The following is a 6,468-nucleotide window of genomic DNA, read 5'->3' on the forward strand; positions in this document are numbered from 1 at the left end:
AATGTAGTCCAGGTCTCCCTTTAGGTCATTTGTCTCAGACCTTTTATTTTGTTTCTGGACATGTGTTGTTATGGTCATCTTTTTTTTACTTATTGAACATGTTTAGTGTTTATCTGTGGTCTTAATACTTAATTATGTGTTTTGGCATTTTTTATGCTTTCTGATCACCTCCATGTAGATGTGATCAGAATGTGGGCTTTCCTTTTCACTCTTCTTATTGCTTAACTCAGAGCAACTTTTACAGGTGTTGTCTGTCTCCTTGGTATATGGCAGTTTGTATTGGTTATTGCCTGAAATTTGGTGTTTTATAGTCTGATTGTAGCTTGACTATATGGCAGCAGTTGCTGTCTCTACTTAGGTAATATAGGGAGAAAAAGAGTCCCCCAATGTTAAAATGGGGAGAATAGAACAGCGAAAAAGCAACAGCAAAAAAGAAAAAGAAAAAAACACACAAAACAACGAGAGAAGAAAAAAAAAATCTGGAGCCTAATATGTTGTTGTTAGGTGCCATTGAGTTGATACTGACTCATAGCGACCTTATTCACAGCAGTACAAAATACTGCCAGATACTGGGCCAACCTTACTATCGTTGCCACGCTTGAGCCACTGATTATGCCACTTTGCCCATCCATCCTGCTGGGAATCTTCCTCTTTTTCTCTTACTCTCCACCCTACCAAACAGGATATCCTTCTCTAGTGACTGATACATCTGTCAGTTTGTCGTACTGTGGTGGCTTGTGAGTTGCTGTGATTCTGAAAGCTATGCCACTGGTATTTTAAATACTAGTAGGGTCACCCATGGTGGACAGGTTTCAGATGAGCTTCTAGATGAAGACAGACTAGGAAGAAGGAGTGACGAACTCCTTCTGAATATTTGTCACTGAACACCTTATGAAATAACAGAGAAACACTCTCAGTGTAATATGAGTACAACTTTAATGTCCTCTTTCAGTTTCTTGCCTTCAAGGTCATCTGATAAATTTCAAGATGCCACTGTTGGTTGTTATGTTATATCTCAGAATTTAATTTAATTTTCAGCCTGTTTTGTTTTTAAACTCTCTTTTCCCTCTCCACACCCCTTCTTTTGGCCTTTTCCCTATTAAGAAACAGTTTAGCGACAGCTCTTGGGCTGAGAGTATCTGTGTGCATGTGTGACAGAAGAACCCACCAGTAGTGGGGTTGGAGGTGTCCACTCATTCATGTATCCCCTCTAGTCACCAGAATGGAGGTGCACAAAGAGCAGGGGCCAATGAATAGATACAAAAAAAATTAGAACAAAGCAAAACTGACAAAGTGTATTGTCCACCTTTGTTCTGAGGTTCCTGCAGCATTATTCTGTGGTAGGTCTGGTCCCCCGCTTGGTCTTGCCATTTGGTGTCACCCAAGTTGTTGGCTCCAGGCCGCCAAGCCCGGCAGATTCAAAAGTATGCAATTTCTTACTTTTGCTACAAGTTTCACTAGCTATAAGCCTTCAAACTTTAAAAATATTCCTACCTATGTGGTTCAGAGTTTTGGAGCTCTTCCCTGATGTGGTATTGCTGATAGAGAGCTTCAGTGCACCTCTACCCTATCCTCCATCAAGCCCCGCCTCCTCCCAAATGTGCCCTTTTGACAGTTAAATGAATGTATGTTTTTTGTATGTATACATCAAATATTTTGGCTTTGTTCATTTGTGAAAATAAGATGTAAAAGAGAAGCCATGAATTATTTTAAAAAGGTTTGATGTGTAATTTTTGTTATTGATAGCTAATTTTATTCTACAATGTCAGATAATTTGATTTGTATAAAATAAGTATACTTTACTTATTCCTATATATATTTTATGATAAATTTTGTAATCCATGTGTACTTCAAAATAATGAAAAATTTATGTTTTGGAATATAGAGTTCTAAATATGCTTGATTTCTAGTTCATATTTTAGTAATGTTCAAATATTCTATATTTGTATGATTTGTGTGTGTGTGTTCAAACAGTGCTTGAAAGGCATGAAGAGCTTATATCCACAGTTTAATTTTTTTTTTCTATTAGTTTTCCAAGTTTCTATCAAAAATACATCTTTTAGTCTAATCAGAAACATAAATCAACTTAGAGAATATTTATAACTCATTGGTTAGTTATCTGTTTTATTTTATTTTTAGAGACATCATTCCTGTACTAATCATCTTTCTGTTCCCATTTGGACTGATTACTCTCTAGGCCAGCTTGCTGTTGTTGTTAAGTGCTGTCGAGTTGGTTCTGACTCATAGCAATGCTGTATATGGTTTGAAGGAATGGCTGGTGTGCTTTAACTGCTGATCTTGCAGTTCAAACCAACTTTGCAGTCCAGCGCACTAACCCATAATGCCACACCAGGACTCTCTAGGTTAGCTATAGAGTTTTTAAAAGCTTCTGAGTCAGTTCCAACCATAGTGACCCTATGTACAACAGAATGAGACACTGTATGGTCCTGTACCATCCTCATAATTGTCATTTTTAGCCCATTGTTGCTGTCCTTGTGTCATGACATGTTCTTTTTGATGATTAATGTGACACCATTACTCTTCTATTTGTCATTACCAGCATATTAAACCGTAATTGTTAGATTCAAAATGGACAATGCCAGTTCATTTCCACCCATTAATGCCTAGGATATCAATGTTTATGCATTCTGTTTCATTCATACATCGTACATTCTATGTTCCGATTACTTTTGGATGTTTTCAGCTATTTTTCATTTTGAGTTGCTCCTCATTAGCAAACAAAGTTCATGAGGGCTTTACTCCATTTGCATCATCCTTTGTTGAGGATGCAGCTCTTTCCTACTCCCATTTTGAGTGCCTTCCAAACTGAGGGGCCCATTCTCTAGTACTGTATCTGAAAATGTCCTGGTGCTCTTCATCATGTTTCAGTATTAAATATTCTGGTGCCAACAGTGTTCTACCACTAATAATAAAGCTTTAAGTAACTAAATATTCAGAAGTAGTCTGCCTCTCCTTCATCCTAGTCTATCTTCATCTGGAAGCTCAGTTGAAACCTATCCACCATGGATGACCCTATTAGTATTTAAAATGCCTGTGGCATAACTTCAGAATCACAGAAACATGCAAGCCACTAAAGTACAATAAAATGACAGATGACTGATGGATGTAAATAGAAGAAATGAGGAAGTAAAATAACTGAGTAGAAAGTTTCAGAGAATATCTCAAGAAGACAAAGTATTATAATAAAATGTTAGAGAACCAAAAAGGAAGAATACACTCAACATTTATCAAGCAGAAAGAATTGAAAAAATAATTCATGCCTCTATTTGTAATATTAAAGTATTCCATAGGCAGAATAGTGAAAAATGCAGAAAACCTTAAAAGAAGATGGAAGGACTACACAGAGTTTCTGTACCCAAAAGAAATGTTCAATACTCAACCATTTCAAGAGGTAGCATATGATAAAGAACCCATGATATGGAAGGAAGAAGTCCAAGCTACACTGAAGCCAATGGCTAAAAACAAGGTTTCAGGAATTGACAGAATACAAATAGAAAATTTTCAACAAATTGATGTGGCACTGGAGGCGCTCAATCATCTATTCCATGAAATTTGGAAGACTGATTGGTCAACTGATTGAAAGACATCTATATAAAAGAGTTTAAAGTGTTAAAGACCAAAGATATCACTTTGAAGACTAAGATACTCCTCACCCAAGCCATGGTATTTTAAATCATTTCATATATATTGAAAACTGGACAATGAACAAGGGAGACTTTAGAAGAATTGATGCATTTGTACTATAGTGTTTCATAAGAATAGCGAAAGTACCATGGACAGCCAGAAGAAAAAGCAAATCTGTGTTAAAGTTCAACCAGAACGTGCTTAGAAGTGAAGATGGGGAGTTTGGGTCTCTTGTACTTTGGACATGGTATCAGGAGGACCAGATCCTGGAGAAGTTTATCATGCTTGGCAAAGTGGGGTGTCAACAAAAAAGAGGAAGATCCCCAAGAAGATGGGTTGACACAGTAGCAGCAACAATGAGTTCAAGCATAACAACAGTTGTGAGGATGGCACAGAATCGGGCAGTGTCTCATTCTGTTGTAGATGTTGTTATTGTTGTTGTGATGTGCCGTAGAGTCGGTTCTGACTCATAGTCACCCTGTATAGGGATTCCGAGGCTGTAAATGTTTATGGGAGCAGAACGCCTCATCTTTCTCCCGTGGAACTGCTGGTAGTTTCGAACTGCTGACCTGGAGGTTGGCGGCCCGACTTGTAACCACTACACTACCAGATAAGGACACTATAGATAAAAATTGACTCAAAAGCACCTAATAAGAGCAAGAATCATAATTTGTGTTGGTTTATTCATTGATTTTGAGATAATTTTCACTCCTGGAACCTGGGAGTTTTCCTTTTTTGTAATAATTATATATATTTTGCATTGTAGGATAAGCACTGAACTGCTAAGTACAAGGTTGGTAGTTTATATCCAGAAGTCATATGCAGGGTCCCTATGAGCCTGACTTGATTGGTCAGCACTTAAAACCAACAACAACAACTGCAATCTGCATATATTTTTCAAAGAATACTGTCTTTTATGATCACAGAAATTTAGCCTTTATTTTATAGATGAGCAAACTCATCTCAAATGTGTAAAACAACTTTTCCATTCAGGTTTCAGGTACCAAGCAAGAATCCTTTAAACTAAGATTTTTTATTTCAACTCACTAATTATAAAGGACTAGATGGTACCATAATTTGGTTTTAAAAGTGAACAATTACTTGCATAAAATAGTCCACAAGAAAGAGATTAAGATAATGTTTCTCTTACCTGGGTTTTTTGATATTGCAGTGGCAAAATAGATATATTCCAACAGAAATGGGTCTGACCCAAGCCATGGTATTTTTCATAGCTTCATATATGTGTGAAAGTTGGACAATGAATAAGGAACACTGTCAAAGAATTGATTCATTTGGATAAGAATGTTGAAAGAAACTACAAGAACAACAAATAAAGCTATGTTGGAGGAAGCACAGCCAGAGTGCTCCTTGGAAGCCAGGATGGAAAGTCTTTGTCTCTCATACTTAGGGAATATTATCAGGAAAGACAACTCCCTAGAGAAGGACATAATGCTTGGTAAAGTTGATGGTCAGTGAAAAAGAGTAAGACCATCAAGGAGATGGATTGGCACAGTGGTAGCAACAATGAACTCAAGCACAATGATTGTCAGGATGGTGCAGGACTGGGCAGGATTTCATTCTATTGTGCATAGGCTTGCTATGAATTAGAACTGACTCGGTGGCACCTAACAAAAACAACAATAGAAGTGGATATTTAACAATATATTTTCATTACAATTAATTTTTGAGTCACCAAACCATGAACTATAATATCTCTAGGAAGGATTTTGTCAGCACTAAAAGTTCTGGTGTGGCACTGTGGGTTAATGCGCCAGACTGCAGAGCCATTTGAACTGCAAGGTCAGTGGTTCAAGCTCACCAGTCACTCCTCGGAAACCCTATACAGGGTTGCTATGGGTCGGAACCGACTCGAAGGCACTTAACAACAACAACAATGACACATAGAGATCATTTTCTCTGCTGCCTACTCTTCTGAAGTCTATTTCCAATTTTTCTACATCATATTACTAGTCAAAGTGATCAATTATCTGTTTCATTAACAAATATATTTTGACATGACAGTGAAATTGTTTGGATGACTGTTCTTTCAATCCTAATGCTATTTAAGCATGCTATCTCTTTGAAGGGAGTACTATGCTACAATATACATGAATGTCAGAAAACTGGCAAACTCTTGGTAATCCTGTAAATTTCTGCCATATATAGCTTCATATTGTTGTTGTTAAATGCCATCGAGTCAGTTCAGACCCATAGCGACCCTGTATAGGGTTTACAAGGAGTGACTGCTGAGTTTGAACCACTGACCTTGTGGTTCAAACAACTTTGCAGTCTAGCGCATTAGCCCACAGTGCTACACCAGGACTACACCAGGACTCTATACAACATGATAGGAACCCCATACAGCTTGATAGGAACCCCATACACAACAACAAGTTTCTGAGGCCATGGCATGGACACTGAAGTTGGGAACAATCTGAACTTAAGACTTGGTCTTGCTTTTTCTAGTCTGTTGGTGGTAGAAGTCCTGGGTGGACTTCCACAGTGCCACTGGGTGGAAATCCTAGATAGACTTTCATAGTGATACTGGGTGGATCCCAACCTTTGGGGTTTTCTTAAAGTGCTGTTGAGTTGGTTCCAACTCATAGTTACCTTATATAGGGTTTTCAAGGCTGTATATCTTTGTGAAGAAAAAAATGAAGCCTCGACTTTCATTATTGAAAGATTCTCTGGGAAAATTATTGAATGATGCAGAAAGCATCAAGAGAAGATAGAAGGAATACACAGAGTCGCTGTACCAAAAGGAAATGGTTCATGTTCAACTATTTCAAAAAGTAGCATATGATCAAAAAGTAGCATATGATC

The sequence above is a fragment of the Chrysochloris asiatica genome, unplaced genomic scaffold, assembly GCF_000296735.1.
Source record: "Chrysochloris asiatica unplaced genomic scaffold, ChrAsi1.0 scaffold01504, whole genome shotgun sequence".
NCBI lineage: Eukaryota > Metazoa > Chordata > Mammalia > Afrosoricida > Chrysochloridae > Chrysochloris > Chrysochloris asiatica.